Source organism: Lutra lutra, chromosome 13, assembly GCF_902655055.1.
Source record: "Lutra lutra chromosome 13, mLutLut1.2, whole genome shotgun sequence".
Lineage (NCBI taxonomy): Eukaryota > Metazoa > Chordata > Mammalia > Carnivora > Mustelidae > Lutra > Lutra lutra.
Genome location: NC_062290.1, coordinates 6,243,738 through 6,261,285, shown reverse-complemented (window position 1 = coordinate 6,261,285; position 17,548 = coordinate 6,243,738). Strand labels below are relative to the sequence as shown.

At 45.7% G+C, this 17,548-nt stretch overlaps 1 long non-coding RNA gene across 1 annotated transcript; it reads left to right on the top strand.

Annotated features, from left to right (window-relative positions):
- Positions 1 to 102: 102 nt before the first annotated feature.
- Positions 103 to 17,232, top strand: LOC125083912 (uncharacterized). Its single transcript, XR_007122405.1, has 6 exons — positions 103 to 639; positions 951 to 1,137; positions 4,151 to 4,424; positions 10,143 to 10,297; positions 11,511 to 11,818; positions 13,160 to 17,232. It is a non-coding gene; the product is annotated as an uncharacterized LOC125083912 (long non-coding RNA).
- Positions 17,233 to 17,548: the final 316 nt, after the last annotated feature.

Sequence of the window (17,548 nt, the reverse complement as noted above, 5' to 3'; positions counted from 1 at the left end):
GCGCCCCCTGCCCGCGCCCCGCCCGCGCCGGCGCCCGCCGCGCCTGCGCCTCTCCGCGCCTCCTACCGCGGGCCGGCGCCCCTCCGCGTCCGCTCGCGGGTCTTCGCCGCGGGCCCCGGAGGCCTCCTCGGCGCCCCCTTCATTCCCTTCCCCCGAGCCTCCCTCGGGTCCGTCCTGCCCAGGCGCTTCCGAGTGCCGCTCGCAAGCCCTGCGTCCCCCTCGCCGCCAGTCCCGGGTCCCCAGGCCGTCCCCTCCTGCCCCCGTGCTGCTGGGCGACCTCTCCTCCTCTCTCGCTCGCTCGCGGGCTTGTGAGGTACGTTTGAATCTGTGTAGAATCGCCGTGAGTGGCCGTGGTCGTTTCCCCCTCCTGTCACAGGAGGGCACAGCGAGCTGCGCGGAGTCCCGTCTCCGGAGGGTGCCTCTTCCTCCCCGGGTCCCGCTGCCAGATTCCAAAGGGGCTGTTGCTTTCTCTCTCGGCGGAGTCTACAGGGGCTGGCTCCTCCGCCAGCGGCGTTGTTTGCATCCGGCAAATGCACGGATTCCACGAGTCGACTCCTGCCGACGCGCGCCGCAGACTCGGAGGAGCCTCAGGAACGCAGTGTTGAACAAGACACAGATGTCTGTTCCTTGAAGTCTGAGGTTCAGACGTGGAGGCAGATCATTGCAAGGAAACAAAATAGATGAATATGATAGTTTGAGGTAGTGCTATGAAAACAGTGTGTGCAAGTGTGGAGGGAGGCACTTTTAGATCAGGCGGTCAGTGTTTTACTAAACTCTCCTTGGAAGAAATGGCATTTGCTATGAGTATTGAAATAGGAGATAGAGGAGAGGGGCACAGGCTGGGGGATCCCTTAAAACGGAATGTTCAAATGTCCCCGGAATAGTAGTAACACAACACAGACAATTTAAAAATTAATTAATTAATAATAATTATTATTATTATTTTTTAGTAATCTCTACACACAGCATGGGGCTTGAACTCACAACCCTGAGATCAAGAATCACGTGCTCTTTTGACTGAGCCAGCCAGGCACAACAAGACAGACATCTGAGTGCATATTTCATCTGTAAAATGGGCATGGAAGATTAATCTGGGATGTAAAAACAATGTGTGTAGAGTACAGTGCCAGCTACAGGGTAAGTGCATCTGAACTCAGTGACCAGATGGGGGGATTTAATGGGTAGAAGGTGCCTTACATAGAAATGTAATGGCTTGGGGGCACCTGGGTGGCTCAGTCAGTTGAGCGTCTACCTTGGGCTCAGGTCATGATCTCAGGGTCCTGGGATCAAGTCCAGAGTTGAGATCAACAGGGAGTCTGCTCTCTGCCCCCTCATGCTCACTGGTGTGCTCTCTCTTGCTCTCTCTCAAATAAATAAATATCTACATAAAAAAGAAATGTATAGCTTGTAACATTCATGATTAAGAGAGAATGCAAACAAATGAAATAAACATTCAATTCATGTAGTTAGAAAAAGGACATGAAAAATAAACCAAGGAAATCAGAGGAAGGGATTATGTAAAGAGAAAGAACGTACATGAAAGGATTGGAAAATTGACGAAACAGGACTAAACAAAAGACAGGAGAAGTCTGGGCAGGTACAAATTGTGAAACACTAGGAAACCTGAAAGGGTAGAGAAAGGGCGACTAATCCCCAAACCTGGGGACCTGTGACTGTTTAACTGCAAAAGAGCCCTGAATGAAAATCCTGGGAGAATTTGCCTTAGAAAAAAAAGTAGACAAAAGAGCTGAAGAATCATCTTATCTGGGGAGGAAAAGCTGAGTGTTGTGGTCACTCAGCAGGCCCTGCAAAGCTGTCAGCTAACTGCAGCTTTGCTAAAGTTTGCCGATTACGAATGAGTAAGTAAGTGCCACAGTGTGGGCAGTCTCCTGGCAGCGGGAGTCATTTCGCCATACATAGGCATTCCTGGGGCTGGTTCCCTTGCTCCAGCGATAAAGACACTGAGCTCATATTGGCACATCAGAAGCTGTAAGTCGAGAAGAGATTTAAGACGGGCTTGTATGCCGGGGCTTGCCCGCTAGGAGTCCTGTCGAAGCCAGGGTCTGCAGAAGTCCGAGGTAGCCCTGCGTGGAGAGAGACCTGCTGTCCCAGTCATTCCAGCAGTCCAGCTGAGCTGTGGTCACATGAGTGAACCCAGGAGTAGGTGGCTTCAAAAGAGTGGGCCAAAAGGTTTTCCCTCAGCTACGAGAACAGAATTGTCACTAACTTGGGAAGACTATAAGGGAAACAGGTCTAGGGGGAGAATATCAGAGTTGTTTTGGGAAAAGTTAAATTGAAGACACATTTGAGACATCCAGTGGGAGTTGATAAGGAAGCGGTTAGAGGGGCGAATCATGAGTACGTGGTGCAGGTGCAGGCTGGAGATGTAGAATTTGGGAGTCCTCATTTAAATTCTCAAGAGCGGGTGCCTGGGTGGCTCAGTGGGTTAAGCCGCTGCCTTCGGCTCAGGTCATGATCTCAGGGTCCTGGGATCGAGTCCCACATCGGGCTCTCTGCTCAGCAGGGAGCCTGCTTCCCTCCCTCTCTCTGCCTGCCTCTCTGTCTACTTGCGATCTCTCTCTGTCAAATAAATAAATAAAAATCTTTAAAAATAAAAAAAAATGTATTAAAAAAATAAATTCTCAAGAGCATAAACTCGCTCAGGGAGGGAGTTTAGATGAGAGGAGACGAGGTCTGAAATCTGAGTTCCGGGGCGCTCCACCATTTGGAGGCTAAGGAGGAAATACTGAAGGAGTGTGAGGAGGGGAGGCATCCGCCGAACGTGTGTCGTGGACGGAGTGCTTGCAAGAGTCCAGCTCTCTGGATACGTACAGCTGGGAACAGGCTGAAAATGATTTCTAATTGTGCAAAACAAAACCCCAATGAAATGGAACATTTTTTTTTTCACTTACAGTGTATAGCTGAAAAAAATCTGAAAATGGTTTTGTTCCAAATCCCATAGCTATTCAGCATCAATTTTTGTAATTTCCAAAAGTGGTAGATGAAGTTTACAGAATGCTTTCTCTGCGAGGAAACGTCTGGGTGTAGAATTCAAATTATTCAGAGTAAGGATATCAGGGGGAAAAGAAAGAGAAGGTGTCTACCAAAGTGGGAGTACAGACCAGAGGAACACAAGTCAGAAGGCTGTATTTTTTTTTAAGATTTTATCTATTTATTTGACAGAGATCACAAGTAGGCAGAGTAGGCAGAGAGGCAGGCAGACAGGCTCCCTGCCCAGCAGAGAGCCAGATGCGGGACTCTGATCCCAGGACCCTGAGATCATGACCTGAGCCGAAGGCAGAGGCTTAGCCCACTGAGCCACCCAGGCACCCAAGGCTGTATTTTTTTAACACTTGGTAAAGCAGCAGAAGAAGGAACCTTGGAGTTAAGACAATTTTATTTTGGAAGATTAAATAAACACTTGGAAGATTAAATAAACAAGACTATTTGTGAAAGCCCTGAGAAAGAAGAAAATGAAGAAAGCCTAGCTTTACTAGTTATTAAAACATCATAAGGCTTGGATAGTAAAATTAAGGTGTTGGCACGTGAATACGTAGATCAATAAAACAAAGTGGAAAAATCCAAAAATAATTGCATCAGGTAATTTAATATGTGATAAAGGTGGCATCTCAAATCAATGGAGGAAAAAGGTATATGGGGGTAAGTGGATATCCAGACAATCATATCTGTTTCCTTTTTTTTTTTTTTAAGATTTTATTTATTTAAGACAGAGAGATCACAAATAGGCAGAGAGGCAGGCAGGGGGGAGGGGGGAAGCAGGCTCCCCACTGAGCAGAGAGCCGGATGTGGGGCTAGATCCCAGGACCCCGAGATCATGACCTGAACCAAAGGCAGAGGCTTTAACTCACTGAGCCACCCAGGCACCCCTCATATCTTTTTCTTACACAAGATAAATTCCAGATGGGTCAAAGATTTTTAAAATTTTTTTTTTATTAAATAAAGCTATATAAGTACTAGAAGGAAATAAGGGTGGATTCCTCTGTAATGGAGGAATTGGAGAAACTTTCTGAACTCAAAAGTTCAGAGTTCTGAACTCAAAGTTCTGAACTCAAAACTCAAAAGGCAATTAAGGAAAAGGCTGAAATTTGCATTATCCAAACAACAGCAACAATAAAATTTTTTTGCACAGCAAAACACATCAATCAGCCAAACAAAAAGACAAGTTAAAAACTGGGAAAACAAATTTCCAACTTTCAGAAGATTCCTGTCCTCTGGTTGTGTCCTGCAGGGCAAGGAGGACTTCCTGTTTCATGGGATTTGCCAATCACCAGGGAGTAAATATTCCCACCATAACAGATTTTAAATTCGCGAGATGCACTCAGCTGTACCAATGTGGCATCAGCTGGGTCACAGAATTCCTGATGATTTAACAATCAGCTACTAGCCACCTCTAGCCTCTCACTGTAAATATCCCTAATATATAAAGGGCTTAAAAAGATGGAGAGGGAAAGGAAAACCATCCCCTTGTGGGAAATAAGCAAAATATACAAACACACATTTACCAAAAAAAAGAAAGAAAAGAAAAGAAAATATAGGACCTTTAAATACATGAAAAGAAGTGTAATCATACTTGTAACAAAAGAAATGCAAATTAAAACTACAGTGAGATACTACTTTTCAACAACTTTGGCAACAAAATGTGTTGACAAAGTAGTCAGGAAACGAGCACTTTTATTTTTTGCTGGTGGAAATACAAAAAGAAATATCTCTAAATACTGAGACACGATCTCCAGTGAAAAAAAGGAAGGTGGTAATACTAAAGAGTTTTGTTTGTTTGTTTGTTTGTTTGTTTGTTTGTTTTTTTAACTAGAGGGGGAAGAAGAGATGAATAAGAGGTTCCTGGCTGGCTCAGTCAGTACAGAATGTGACTCTTGGTCTCAGGGTCATGAGTTCAAGTTCCACCTTGGTCATTGAGATTACTTTTTTAAAAAGGAAATAAAAGGACAAAAACAAAGTTAAAAGGACAAATGAAGGGATGACTGGGTGGCTCAGTCATTTAAGCATCTGCCTTCAGTTCAGGTCATGATCCCAGGGTCCTGGGTTCAAATCCTGCATTGGGCTCCTTGCTCAGCTTCTAAGCCTGCTTTTCCCTCTGCCTGCCACTCCCCCTGCTTGTGCTCACTCTTGCTCTCTCTCTCTCTCTCTCTGACAAATAAGTTAAAAAAACAAAAACAAGAACCCAGGGGTTCCTGGGTGGCTCACTTGGTTAAACATCTGACTCTTGATCTCACTTCAGGTCTTGATGTCAGTATAGGTCTTTTTTCTCTTTCTTTCTTCCTTCCTTCATTTCTTTCTTTCTAAAAAGATTTATTTATTATTTTAGAGAGAGAGAGAGAGAGAGAGCATGCACATGCCAGAGGGGCAGAGAGAATCTCAAGCCAGCTCTGCCCTGAGCGCAGAGCCCCACTCGAGGCTCTCCCACCCATGACCCTCAGATCACCATCTGTCAGCTCAGGTCCTGATTTCAGGGTTGTGAGTTCAAGTCCATGCCCAGCGTGGAGACTGCTTAAAACAAAACAAAACAAAACAAAAAACCCATTACCTCTAGGGGGAGGAGGGAATGGGGCAGAGAGACAAAGAAAGAGATAAGACTTCTCTTTTTCTCTTTCTCTCTCTCTCTCTTTTTTTTAAAGATTTTATTTATCTGTGAGAAAGAGAGAACTTGAGTGGGGGAGGGGTAGCAGGAGAAGCAGACTCCCAGCCGAGTGTGGAGCCCGATGCGGGCCTCCATCCCGGGACTCTGGGATCAAGACCTGATGGACGGCAGAGGCTTCACCGACTGAGCCACCCAGGTGCTTGAGATCAGACTTCTCTGATTATGGTTTATAGATTGACTTTGTTAATTATGCAACAAGACAAATTTTTTTTAAGATTTATTTATTTGAGACAGAGAGAGCTAGAGCGAGCAGGGGGAGGAATCAATGGAGAAGCAGACTCTCTGCTGAGCTGGCAACCCATCTTACAACCCATCTTACCCATCTTAGGGCTCCATCTTACAACCCCAAGATCACCCCCTTGAGCCAAAACAAAGAGATGCTTAACCGACTGAGCCACCAGGCGCCCCCAGACATAATTTTAAAAAATGTTTTCAGAAGCAAGCCCTAGAAATCAGAGGCAAAATGAAACAAATGAACTTGGTTGTGTAATGACCTTGTTCTGTCTATTTTTATAAATTGCTACTGCTCTTTGAATAGCTTGCAGAAACATGAGTAGCCTCCTTCGGTACTGAGGTAACCCACGTTCTGAAGTTTTCTCTCGGAATTTTTTTTTTTTTTTAAAGATTTTATTTGTTTATTTGACAGAGAGAGATCACAAGTAGACAGAGAGGCAGGCAGAGAGAGAGAGAGAGACGGAAGCAGGCTCCCTGCTGAGCAGAGAGCCCGACGCGGGACTCGATCCCAGGACCCTGAGATCATGACCTGAGCCGAAGGCAGCGGCCCAACCCACTGAGCCACCCAGGTGCCCCTTCTCTCGGAATTTTCCATACTATCTCACATATCTAACTTTGGCATTCCTTCCAGATGACAAATACCAAAACCTTGGCCACTTTCCTAGCCCGTGTTCTCCTCGCCTGAGGCATCACCTGTCTTTTGAGATAAAACTTCTCCCATCATACACTGACTCCTTTCAGAAATGAGACACTGGGTTATTCTCCTAATAATACCCCTTCATTTCCAAAACTGTGGTCCATCCGGGGCATGTCTGTCCCAGGACCAAGGGATAAGGTAATCATACACCCTTGAGGGTAATCCTCCTCCTTGAAATTCAAGAGTTTCTTGGGTCCCAGGATTTGGAGTTGCAGGTAGCTAAATTTGACTCTCACAAGCTGAGGGACCTTGAACAAAATAATTAACTTCTTTTAACTTCAGTAGCCTCATTTATGAAATGGGGGGAAGATTACACCAATCTTATGGGGTCATTGTGAGATTTAAACAAGATGTTGTATGTGAAATGTCAGGCATGTACTTGGTGGTCCTTCTCTTCCCCTCCCTCTGCTTCCCTCCTCTTTTCTTTTTTTTTTTTAAAGATTTTATTTATTTATTTATTATTTATTATTTATTTATTTGACAGAGATCACAAGTAGGCAGAGAGGCAGACAGAGAGAGAGGAAGGGAAGCAGGCTCCCTGGGGGCTTGATCCCAGGACCCTGAGACCATGACCTGAGCCGAAGGCAGAGGCTTAACCCACTGAGCCACCCAGGCACCCCCCCCCTTTTCTTATTTCCCACTTTCTTTCCACCCAATCTTCTTTCTACCTTCGTCCTTCATTAAACGAAATGAATTAGGTTAGGAGATAGTTAAGGTTCTTTTCAAATCCCAAGATCCGGGGCGCCTGGGTGGCTCAGTGGGTTAAGCCGCTGCCTTCGGCTCAGGTCATGATCCCAGGTCCTGGGTTCGAGCCCCGCATCGCGCTTTCTGCTCGGCAGGGAGCCTGCTTCCTCCTCTCTCTCTGCCTGCCTCTCTGCCTGCTTGTGATTTCTCTCTGTCAAATAAATAAATAAAATCTTTAAAAAAAAAAAATCCCAAGATCCTTAGAAACATTGATGGAGTACAACACATTTAGGATGGGCCTTGGCTGATAAGGATTAGAAATTCAAAGATGATAGAAATGTGGGTTTAGAGACCAATAGCAATTTTAATGGAAGAGGAGTTTAGGATCAAAGAAAACACAGGGGAAAGGGCTTCTTGGTGGAACTATTTTAGGTTCTCAATAATATTAGAAATTCTGATGATTTATGTAAAGGAGGGGAGGAAATAGGGGAGTGAGTGAAGGAAGTGGGGAAAAAATTGAAAAGTAAGGCGAAGATTAAAATAAAGTTAGATTAGGGGCGCCTGGGTGGCTCAGTGGGTTGAGCCGCTGCCTTCGGCTCAGGTCATGATCCCAGGTCCTGGGTTCGAGCCCCACATCGGGCTTTCTGCTCAGCAGGGAGCCTGCTTCCTCCTCTCTCTCTGCCTGCCTCTCTGCTTACTTGTGATTTCTCTCTGTCAAATAAATAAATAAAATCTTTAAAAAAAAATAAAGTTAGATTACAACAGGTGTTGGTGAAGATGTAGAGAAATCGGAATTCTCATGTGCTGCTGGTGGAAGTATAAAATGGTGCAGTCATTTCAGAAAGTGATCTGGCAATTTCTCAATTAAACATCGAGTTACCATATAACCCAATTCCACTCCTGGGTATATACCCAAGGGAACAGAAAGCTTAGGTCTATACAAAAACGTGTACATGAGTGTTTATAGCAACATTGTTCATAATAGCCAGAAGGTGGAAACAGCTCAGACCTCCTTCAACAGATGAATGGATAATAAATAAATAAATAAATAAATAAATAAATAAATAAATAAAATGCCCTATATTCATCCAACGGAATTTCACCTTCCAAAGACCTGCAGATGGCCAACAGGTTAAGTACATGAAAAGAGGCCCAGCAGCGTTAATCATTGGGGGAATGCAAATCCAAACACAACGAGATATCATCTCACACCTGTCAGATGGCTATAAGATGATGGCCAAAGACCAGAAATAACAAACATTGGCGAGGAGGTGAAGCGAGAACCCTTGTGGCCCATTGGTGGGAATGTCATTGCAGCCACTATGAAAAACCCTATGCACTACGGAGGTTTCTCAAAATATTGAAACTAGAACTGCCATACGAGCTATCAACTCTACATCTGGGTTTTTGTCAGAAGAAAACAAAAACAGTTATTTGAAAAGTTATCCACACCCTCATAGTCATTGCAATATTAGTTATGTAGCCAAAATGTGGAAACAACCTAAGCATCCCCTGATGGAAGAATGGATAAAGAAATTGTGGTATATGCAGTGGAATGTTATTCAGCCCTAAAAAAGAATGAATTCTTGCCATTTGCTGCAGCACAGATGGACCTTGAGGGCATTGTGCTAAGTGAAACCAAATACCGGATGATCTCTCTCCTATGGGAATCTCAAACAACAACAGTGGCAGCACAACCTGGTGGTGGTTGGCTGAGGCAGGGATGGGGAGTGAGAGAGAAGAGAGAAAGGGGTCAAAAGATTAAAAGAAGAAGAAGAGGAAGGAAGAGAAGAGAAGAGAAGAAAAGGAAGAGAAAGTTGCTTTCCTGATTAAAAAACACCCTCCCCAAAACTAAAATAAAAACCTTTGAAGTGGGGCGCACTGGTCAGCTCAGGTGTGGTCCATCCATATAATGAAATGCTATGTAATGGCATTCAGGAGGGAGGCCGAAAACAGAAAGAGGAAGGCTTTTTTTTTTTTTTTTTTTTTTAAGATTTTATTTATTTGTTTGAGAGAGAGAGAGCTTGGGGGTGGGTAGGGCAGAGGGAAAGGGAGAAGTGGACTCCCTGCCTAGTGGATGGCAGGGACCCTAAGATCATGACCTGAGCCACCCAGGTGCTCACATGGACACTTCCTTACTCTGTCCTCACTCGGTCCCTTTTCTTTGTGTGTGTGCTGTCCTAATGGGTGTCATGTGTTAATTTTTTTTTTTGTCACTTTTCTGTTTCATTTGAAAAAAAAAAAAAGTAATGAACCTATATAATTTTTATTCCCCCCCATCTCATATTTAAAATAAAACAAATCCAGGGGTGCCTGGGTGGCTCAGTTGATGAAGTGTCTGCCTTCGGCTCAGGTCACGATCTCAGGGTCCTGGGATCAAGCCCTGCATTGGGCTCTCTGCTCAGCAGAGCCTGCTTCTCCCTCTGCCACGCCCTCTGCTTGTGCTCCCTCTCTGACAAATAAATAAAATCTTCAAAAAAAAAAAAAAAAGAATGAAACAAATCCAATTTAACATAATATCACTTAAAAAAATGACAGTGGAATTTTTCTCAGCCTTTTTTCCGATTTATTGAGGTATAATTGATAGCATCGCCTTTTTACTCTTCATATTAATTGATTCTTTTGTTTGTTTCCATCAGTGTTTACGGAAGGCAAGGCCTGGTTTTAGGAATATAGCAGTAAACACAGCAAAGCTCTTCCGCTCAGGGAGTCTTCCTTCTAGTGGGCGGGAGATGGGGATCTTAAAGATTGCTGCAAAGCAAAGCAAGAAAATAATAGGAATCTAATCATAAAGCAAAGGAAAATTAAAATCTGTGAACAATTCTTTCAAATATCAACCTCTCTTTTCAGTCACTATTTGCAGCCTCTGCCTCGTGGGAAATTCCCTGCCGCAGAACGAGGTGCAAAGATCAAGGGCTGAGTCCTAGGCCTAGTTCTGCGGACCTGGTGGAACCTTCCTGGCCTCCGCAGTAAACCGGGATGGATGGCAAGTCTCGGAGCGGCGGGTGCGGCTCTTCCCCATTGGGCGCCTCCGTCGTTTTGTAAATGTACATCCACCGACAATGTCTTTGGGCAACTCTTCTTCTTTTTTTTTTTTTTCTAAGATTATTTATTTATTTTTAACACAGAGAAAGAGACAGTGATAGAGGGAACCCAAGCAGGGGGAGCAGGAGAGGGAGAAGCAGGCTTCTGGCCAAGCGGGGAGCCCAACGTGGGGGTTCCATCTCAGGGCCCTGGGATCATGACCTGAGCCTAACTAAAGCAGACGCTCAAGGACTGAGCCGCCCAGGCACCCCTGGGCAAATTCTCTTTCTTTTGATCGCCCCCCCCCCACCTTTGCCTCGAGAGTCCACAGACTGCCTTGAAAAGACGAACATGTTAACAGGTTCAGATACTATCATGTAGCAAATAACTTTTTAGAAAGTTAATTACTCAAATTAGTCCTACTCTAGATAAAACTGTGATGCCTTGGGGCACCCCGAGGATTCAGGTGTCATGGGAAGGGTGGTGAGAACAACCTGGTCCCAGGCTCTTGGTGCTTAAAACAAAAACAGACCATCCTTCCCCCCCGCCCCCAAAAAAACCCTGTACAGAAAGGACCCCAAGACACAGTCTGCAGTTTCGCCCTGGGCTTGTCATTCATTCACTGTCTGAAGAACAACAGAGTATGTGGCTGGGCAGGCGAGGAATACTGATTTCTCAGCCAGCACTAATTTAGCTAAATAAATATATAAATATATAAATATGTAAACATTATAAATATAATAATATAGTTTATATATTATATAATATATATTAATTTTATATAATATGTTAAATATATAAAAATATAAATATATGTATATATAACATATAATATATAAATGATCTATATTATATATATTTATTATTGTTTATGTAATATATGTTATATATTCTATATCATTTATATATTATATAATACATATAATATATATGTAAATATATATGCATATATGTAAATATATGCAAATACATGTATAAATTTATAAATATATAAATATATGTATATAATATATGTAGTTTATATGTTATATATTAATTTTATATAATACGTTAAATATATAAATATATAATATATAAGTACATTTACATATAATATATAATATATAAAAATAATATATATTTATATATATATTTGTATAAATAATAGAAAAACGGAAAAAGATGAACTCTGCTTAAACAGCCTGTGTCCTACAGCTCTCACGAGTTCCCTTCGGGAAAAGCGCCCCGTGCGGAATGGAGCCCTGCAGCAGGAGAAGTGACCGCTGCTCAGGTGGGGGTTTTGGCTGTGCGGGTTCCGAGCCCAGACTGAGCGAAGGGACAGGGAGCGGTCCAAGTTGAACCGGGAGGAAAGTCATGCAACCACGGATGGAGGGAACGTCAAGTAGGAGGAAACCAGGCGGATCTGAGGCTGCTCCTCGTGCGCTGCAGTTCCTGAGACGCCCAGAAGGAGGTGCTGTTCCTGCATTCTTCCTGCTCCCGCCCAGCTCTCCGGGAAGCTACAGGTGATAGGATTTATCATTTAGATTTCAGTTCACAGATTTATTTTTTTAATGTACATTTTACTTTACTTTTTAAAATATTTTTAAAATTTATTTGAGACAGATCGAGTGAGCATGAGCAGGGGGAGGGGCAAAGGGAGAGAGAGAAGCAGACTCCCCGGTGAGTGGGGAGCCCAATCTGGGGCTCCATCCCAGGACCCCGAGATCATGACCTGAGCTGGAAGCAGATGCTCAACAGAATGAGCCACCCAGACACCCCTGTTTTATTTGATTTTTAAAGTAATCTCCGCCCTCAACATGGGGCTGGAATTCATGACCGCCAGCCCAAGAGTCTCACACTCTACCACCTGAACCAGCCAGGCACCCCTCATTTGACGGTTTTGTGAGCGCTTCCCTATTTTATCCTTACAACAACCAGGGAATGTTGGGGGACAAGTCTTATCATCCCTGTTTTACAGAAAGAAAACTGAGAGGCAGCCAGTGTAAGTGACTTACTCCACATCAGCAATTTTTTTGACTGCTTACCCAGTGCTCTCTCCACTCTGTGGCCTAGAATAAAGCAGGCTTAGGTACAACTGAGGAATGGACAAAGACCCAAGAACTCCCTGATCATTCCTGTGGGTCCTTTCCACATAGCAAATGGAATGTTCTTAGGATGTTTGGAGGTCAAGTTGGGTCCACTTGTGTTTCAAGCATATAATTAAATTTAGCTTTGTTGGGTCACTCTGTGGTCAGGCCATGAGTTGAGTTTGGCCAAGGGGAAGGAAGGGTATAAGCAGAAGTGGGTTGGGCACCTGCCACTTTGCCAGCTCAGTACCTCCCTTCTCATGGACTGAAGACACCCAAAGTCACCCCTCAGCGGCTATAAGTTGTGAAACCTCTAATGATTGCTCTTAACAAAGGCTGAGGAGTGCCTGAGTGGCTCAGTCAGTTAAGCAGCTGACTTCGGCTCAGGTCATGATCTCAGGGTCCTGGGATCGAGTCCCACGTCAGGGTCACTGCTCAGCACACACTCTGCTTGTCCTTCTCCCTCTGCCTCTCTCCCCCACTCATGCACTCTCTCTCAAATAAATAAATAAAATCTTAAACAAAACAAAAACAAACAAAGGCCGAGAAGGCCTGGTACACTGTTAGAGATCTAGGGCCCTCGGGCAGTTGATGGTGCCTAGTTCAAGGAGCTTAGTGGAGAGACATCAGAGGCTTTGAATAAATGTAAAAAAATTGGCCAGAAAATGGTTTCCTCTATCAGTGTATTTGCAGTTGTTGCAATAATGCTGTATAACAACAGCACTCTATAAATTTGCATCTCAGTGACGCGCAGCAAACATTTATTTTCTTGCTCAGAAGCCTCTGAGTTGACCGCTCCTCCCACCCCAACTGAGGCCGCAGGTCTAGCCCAGGTCTGCTCTGTGGTCTTCATCATTCCAGACCCAGTGGCCAACGAGGTCATGCCTGGTGAATTGCATAAGCACAAAACAGCAAGCCAGATCTCACGAGCACATTTAAAGTCTCTGCTTGGATCCCAGTTTCACTCATACTGCATCGACCAGAGCAAGGTGTGGATGCCAAACAGGGGAATGCATTCTGGGCTAGAGGGAGGTGCTGAGAAGTTGCTTAGCAAAGGACATGGGTGTACAATTCTAAACTTTTGTTATTATTTGAGAGAGACAGACAGACAGAGGGAGTGCTGGGGATGAGGGGCAGAGGAAGAGGCAGAGAATCTTAACCAGGCTCCACACTCAATGAGGAGCCCTACGTGGGACTCAGTCTCACAACTCCAAGATCATGACCTGAGCCAAAATCAAGAGTCAGAGGTTTAACCAACTGAGCCACTCAGGCGCCCCTGGATGTACAATTCTAAAACAGAAAGCACAGCATTGGGAGCAATGGGGTGCACTGGAACCCCAGTCAGTAATCTGGTAATAGATCATAACATCAGTTGAGTCTTACTATGTGCTAGGCACATGACAACAACTCTATGAGGTAGATACTATTATGGTCCTTATCTTACAGATGAAACACAGCCAAGGCACAGTGGGATTAGGGAAGAATGAAGATCACAGTAAGTGGCAGGGGAGGGCAAGGATAATTGCACGAGTAAGGAACACTGTTCGTGTGCTCTCTCCCTTTTTTGTCTCTCCTATTCTTCCCCGACCCTCCCCAACACTGCCCCTCGCTCTGTGTGCTTTGTATTTGGAAATGATGCCATCTGGTCTTCCAGTCCAAACCCTTAGCATCATCTTTAGGTCCTCTCACTTGCCCTCCCAACCCCGCCCAGGGTATGGGTCCTTAGGTTCTACTGTTTGGACACCCTTACCTCTTCCTGTGTCTGCCCCCTTCTCTTCGCCCTGTGCTAGTCCCTCCACACAGAGACCCACCACTTCTTTCCCAGTGTGTCCCCTCCTTTCGTCCTGCACCCATTGGCATTGCTGCCAGAGGGCTTTTCCTATAATGCACTTCTGGCCTCGTCCTTCTCCTGCTTATACAGTTTCCGCATTCCCCAGAGCTTTCAGGATAAAGTTAGATTTCAGTACTGCAGGTCTTTCCTTTCTCTTAACCACATTTGGCTCCAGCTTCCCAAACAACCTGCGTGTGATCTCATGCCCTCTTGCCTCTGTGGATGCCACACCCTCCGTCTAGATCCTCTGCTCCCCTCTTCACCTTGTCAAATTCTGTTTGTCTAGAGTCTTACCTTCTGGGAAGCTTTTCCCAGTCTCTGCCCTAGTCTGATTAGTGTCCCTTCTCTGAGTCCCCAGCAGACTTTGTCTATACTTTGTGGCATTTACAGATTACAGATTACATTGTAAAAGTGGATTGCGCTATCACTTCTCTATCATCAGTTTTTCTCAAAACACGATTCATGGAATCCCTCCTTCAGAATCACCTGGGAGCCTAAAATCTAGGCTCCTGGGACCTTAGACCCACAAACTCAGAATTGTTGCAAGGCAAAGGCTAGGAGTCTCCATTTGAAAAATCCCCCAAGGATTGACTGGGTGGCTCAGTTGGTTACGTGTCTGACTTTGGCTCAGGGTCATGTTCTCTGGGTCCTGGGATTGAGCCCCAAGTGGGGCTCCTGGCTCCTGGCTCTGTGGGGAGTCTGTTTGTCCCTCTTCCTCTCCCTCCGCCCCAGCCCCCCGCTTGTTTTCTCTCTCTCTCTCTCTCAAATAAAGAAACAATAAACAAACAAACCAAGATGATTCTGACTTGTACCAAGTTTGACCACCACACTGGGCAGGAGAGTGGCCGTGCTTTCATGGGCATCCACCAGGGCTCTGAATGAGTGAAATGAGCTGCACTGGTCCTGGGTGCCAGAAGATGGCGCTGTGTCAACGCAAATGCTTTCGTGTGGGGGGGGAGGAGGAAGACGGGAAGTTCTGTTTTACTGGAATTCAAGCCTCAAAGGCTGCGTAATTGAATTTATTATTATTACTTTCCTGTTCCATTTGCCTACCACCGTCCCACTTGCATGAATAAGTTGATTTTTGATGGGATGAGAAGTTGGACAAGCAAAGCAGAGAGAGGCTGGTCACGGAGGAGATCTGAGCTGGCAGGGTAGAAGGGAAGGATATTCCTTAATCCCCTTATTTCCATCCTCAGTGATGGAAAGCTGCTCCTAGTGAGCTCTGCATGTTGTGAAATCACCCAAAGCATTCAAAAGAATATGCCATTTCAGCAAGAGGGTGGAGCCATCCTGTAATTTCTGGTAGTCCTCCCCTGTTTTCTTTATGGACTGTCACAGACCTGTATGGTTAACCTTTTATCCTAAGTAGGTTCCACACCCAGCACAGAGCCCAATGGGGTCTTGAACTCAGACCCTGATATCAAGATCTGAGCTGAGATCAAAGGTCAGATGCTTAACCAGCTAAGCCATGCAGACGCCCCCATGGTTAACCTTTTTAAAATTGCTTCCCTCCCTATCAAAAGTCTGAAAGCCTGAGTCTTCCTCCTGGGCTGAGTACTTGATTCTCCAAAGGGACAGGGGCCCCACAGACAGCCCTTCCTCCCTCTTCCAGCCTCCCTCTTGCCCCCCAGTAGCATCCATGTGCAAATAACTGATAGGACTGGCTTGGGGCCAGGGAAGACTATCAGGCAAGGCCAGAGCTAGGGCCTGAGCTGTTTTCCTCTGCAGGGAACCAGGGGTGGGGTTTGCTGCATTTTCAGCTCCAGGCACAGGGGAGGAGAGAGTGGTGAATGCAAAGGAACATAGTCTTAATCTTATTGGGAAGGCACAATTAATTTATTTTTAATATTAATTTTATTTTAAGTAGTCTCCACACCCAGTGTGGGGCTTGAACTCATGATCCCGAGATGAAGAGTCGCATGCTATACCAAATGAGCCAGTCAGGTGCCCAGGGAAGGCATAATTTAAAGGTATCACACAAATTAAGGACAATGGCTACGAAGTAGGAATAACTACTGAATTACAAGCTCTGAACGACCCAGTATAAACTAGATGGCAGTGCTTCCAAAGAATGTGGGGAAATACAACTCTCCTTTTCCTTTCTTTTCATTCTTTGAACTGTCAAGTTCAAAAGTCATTAAGTGGGAGGCCAAGCAAGGCTAGGACTTCATGGCCTGTTCCTGGTCATAGCCGCAGGTGAGGGCATTCCTCCCAGGCCCCCAGCATGGGTTCGATGGCCCTCACGATGAGAGGTTGGCCCACAGCTACCTCTAGATGGAGTCCGACGCCTGGAGCCTGGGGAGCCCCAAGCAGACGTGTGTCAGGTGACCCGTGTGAATGTTCCTTGTCTTTGTCTGATGTCCCCTCCTCCAGCCTGGGGAGAAGGGCTGTTCTGGGCATGAAGGAGCTGTCCTCTGGACAGGGAACCGAGCCTGCCCCACCTACAGGCAGCACCCATGATCTCTGAGCAGACTGAATACTGGGCATCAGAGAACAGTCTGCACGTTCTGGGCAGCCTAAATGCTAAGGCCAGCAGCCCTAGCAAGAATGTCACCCTCCAGGAAGTTAAGGGAGAGAGCAGCCAGCCAGGAGCAGGTTCTACAGGCCACACAACACGTGTTCCTGCTAGGGAGGCCAATCTGGTTCAGCCTGTCCAAGGAGGACTGCCCGGAGTGGGGCAGGGAGCCCTCTAGCTGGAAGCTCTGCACCCATGGGACAGGCTCTGGCCCCTAAGGTTGGGCTGGACAGGATGGCAGGGCTCAGGCCCAGGATGGCCGTGACCAGCCTTCTTTGCCTTTCTCTGCTAGTGGCAGGTACAGCACCCCCTATAGATCAGAGAGAGGCAGATCTATGTTCTCCTGATTGACAGGATATTGTGAGGGGGCAATGCTTCCTCTCGGAAGGGGTCTCAGCCTTGGAAAGATGGGAGGGAGGAGTTCCCCTTCTTTCTATTCCACAGATAGTCTAAGGTGCCACTGCTGGCTGGGGGAGTCTTCAGAAAAAATCCTCTTCTCTCTGTGTGTGGTGGGGGGGTTGGTTAGGAGCAGGTGCTGCTGGGGAAAAATTGTGGCTAGCCTCTTCCTCCCCTAGAGGCTGTAGAAGATGACTCAACAGACCAAGGTCAAAGCTATTCTGGGCTGGATCCCCAGCTGGGATGACGGTTGTTTGACCACTGGCTGCCCAAAACATGGTGTGTCCCAGAGAGATCTGGGACAGCTGGGTTTAAGAGGAGGGTCATGGGAGCCAGCTCCCCGGTGGCTGTTACTATTGGTGATTCCAGAGCTGGTTCCTCTTCCTTCTTAGATGGTCAGTTAGGCCTACCATGGGACTCT